Consider the following 3214-nt stretch of genomic DNA (forward strand, 5'->3'; position numbering starts at 1 on the left):
TTCCCTGGAGGTAGCCTATGGCCTCCTGGAGGCGGAGCTTTTGACTGACTGGCGTGGAAACTGACCAATCCGAACCTACTCTGGATAACCTGCCCAGGGAGAGCTGTAAAAGTTCTGGTGCTGCTGAGCCCAAGATTGGGGGGGGCGGGGGGCGGAGGGGGGGGGGCGGGGGGGATGCTCCTTGGCAGCCTCTATTTACTTATCTGTGGGAAAGCATTTCAATTTTTTAAATCGCCAGTTTGGCCGTACTAGTGCCGATGACTGGATATCAGTACGGATATAGTGGCTTTCTATTCTTTTGTCTGCCGAGAGCATCACCTTAGAAGTGCTTTTTTAATGTATGCAACCATTCAATTCAAACAAGAGCTGATATTTACTTGCAGACCTCTTCTCCTAAGCAGCATACTTTGGTTTGTGGATAGATGCAGGGCAAATGTTGCTAAGACTGTTTTTTTACTCATCTTCCTTACCTAATCCGTATTCTATTTCTAATTAGGCACTCAATAATTGTTTAAGAATAAACAGACACAAGTCCTTAGCTATTGCTTCCTCTGATGTCATTGTACAATCTCTGCAACCTTCTGACCCTTTAGTGGAAAATCTCATCCTGTATCTGCAGGTTGATTTAAATTTAGGTATGTGTATTACTTGGTTTCTTCAATAAGTTTTAAGAATATGCTAGCAACTCTTAATTATGATATTCAAGGCTACTGTTCACTCTTTTCCTTTTAGTACGATGTTCGCAGGCTCCAAGATTCTTGTACTTTTACCATTTCACAGTGTCATCAAGTTTCAGGCAGACAAAGAATAAGCTGTATAAATTTTAAAGTTCTAAACAAATGTTTCTTGATACTCTTTTTTCCATTCATTGTGAGTCAACTACCTTCCATGTACTGATCACAGTGTTCACCATTATTACATGGTCCTGTATTGCTTAAAGGACCAAAGAACAGGAGTTCAAAGGTGATGCCTGTGTGTGAATGCCATAATGTTGCTCAAGTTAGAAACAAAAGTCGCTCAGATTCCAGAGTTCCTGAGGTCTAAGTGTTGGGCAGTTTCATACAGAGACAAACTGTGGCCTTCTGATAGCTCATCAGTGACCTAAGAAGAGCACTGTCCTCTTGCTGGGATTATGATTTTAGTGTGTCTAAGAAGAAAAAAGTAAAAGTTGTGAGTATGAATGGTGTTTCAAGAACGGGTTACCCCAGGATGATTCTGTGTTCCTCTATTAATTAATTGTTTTTTTGTTTGTTTTGTTTTGGGTTTTGTTGTTGTTGTTGTTGTTGTTGTTGTTGATAAGTAACAGAAACTAAGCAAAAAGGACAGGAAATTTATCATGAAGAAACAAAGGCAAGACACCTGGGTGGCTCAGTCAGTTAAGCATCTGCCTGCAGCTCAGGTCATGATCTTAGGGTCGTGGAATTGAGCCCCACATCAGGCTCCCTGCTCAGTGAGGAGTCTGGTTCTCCCTCTCCCTCTCCATCTGTGTGCTCACTCTCCCTCCTTCTCTCTCTGCCTCTCTCAAATAAACAAATAAATAAATAAATACATCTTTTAAAAGAAGAAGAAGAAGAAGAAGAAAGGAACAACGATGACTTGTAGAATCCATGAGCAGGAATGGTTATGGGCCTTGGGAAAAGCCTAAAGTCATGAACTAGAGAGAAGCTGGGACTCTGGATCCAAATCTGCTTCCTCTTGCATGCCTGCCATATTCTTCACTTTCTGCTCTGTCATCCTCATAATACCCTTGGTTAAAATATTTGACTTATGAATTCCTCATTATTGGAATTATTCCAGCAGAGGCTGAATAACTTTCTTTTGAGATTATGGCAGAAGGCATGTCCATGTTGAGTAGAAGGCAAATTACATTAAGTTATATATTTGGCCTATTCTAAATGTAAGATACTATGATTTTACCAGTTTAGGCTCCCATATCCACAAGGATTGCCTTCCATTTCACTTTCTCACTGTTTCTGTTAACCCACATTAATTTCTTTCTTATCTGTATCCCAGTCCTTCATCTTTTGTGTGGAGTCAATCAGTAGGTCTTATTGCCTATACCTCCCAAAAGCCTCTAAAGAATAATACTAGTTTTCTCCTAATAGTTGTAGAGCTGTAGAAAAGATAACGAAAGCATGAGCTCTTTAACCTAGGGATAAATATTGATAGATGTGCATCACAATTAAAAGCAGAGACTTTGGAGTTCAACTTCAGCTCTAATCTCGTTCCCAACTTTACTAGCTGTGTCATCTTGGAAAAATTACTCTCTGAGGCTTTTTCTCCAACTATAAAGGGGAACCTAATATTAAACAACCTTACTGGGTTGTTTGGTTAAGTAACTGGTATCTATAAAGCACTTTCTATTTCCATTAATGTGAATGCCAACCACAAATGCTTAATAAAAAGTAGTTACTGATGTAAGTAATAATAAATATAACACTCGTATGACTTTTTTAATTTACAAAATTCGTTCACCTACATTTTCTCACCTAAGGTTCACAAAAATCCTGAGAGGTGGATAATATCCCCATTTTAGAGATAGGTACACCAAAGAAAAGAGAGTTGGTAAAGCTTCCTCAAGTAGGATTATGTAGAGGTCTTTCCAATAGGAAGTGAATGCCCAGTCCCTGGAAGTTCTAGCAAAGCTACCCTGCTACCTATTGTAAGAAATGTAGCAGAGATCCCAGCTTTTGGAAGGAAGAGTGCCTGATTTGGTGATTTCTGAGATTGCATACTTGGTCATTTTTTCACACGTACTATATATATATATTTTATTGGAAACTGTTCAATGATCTGGGGATACAACATAAACAAACAAGCAAAAACCAACCAAACAAAAAAACCAGACAAAAACCCCTGCCTAGAACTATACGCATATAGAAGTATGTGTAAAATAGATAATATATAAAATACAAAAATATGAAAATATATAACTTGATTTTCGTTTTTTGCACGTACTCTCCATCTATGTACCCATTAAATCCCACCACCTCTCCGCGCCCTCTCCCCACCCTAAAAGTATTGGGAACTAGACTATTCTGTTTTCAGTTTGTATGCCACACCCCTCAGGGGTCAAGGTTTATTGGAAGCTCCCAGTCCAGAGAAGCGGGCGGGGCCTTGGAAGTTTCCCAAGGTGGAAGGAGAGACCGCGGAACTAGTGTTCCGGCAGTTATGGTTCTCGGTGGGAAGCCAATTCTGAGGACCGGTAGTGGAA

This window comes from Mustela erminea, chromosome 10 (genome assembly GCF_009829155.1).
Source record: "Mustela erminea isolate mMusErm1 chromosome 10, mMusErm1.Pri, whole genome shotgun sequence".
Lineage (NCBI taxonomy): Eukaryota > Metazoa > Chordata > Mammalia > Carnivora > Mustelidae > Mustela > Mustela erminea.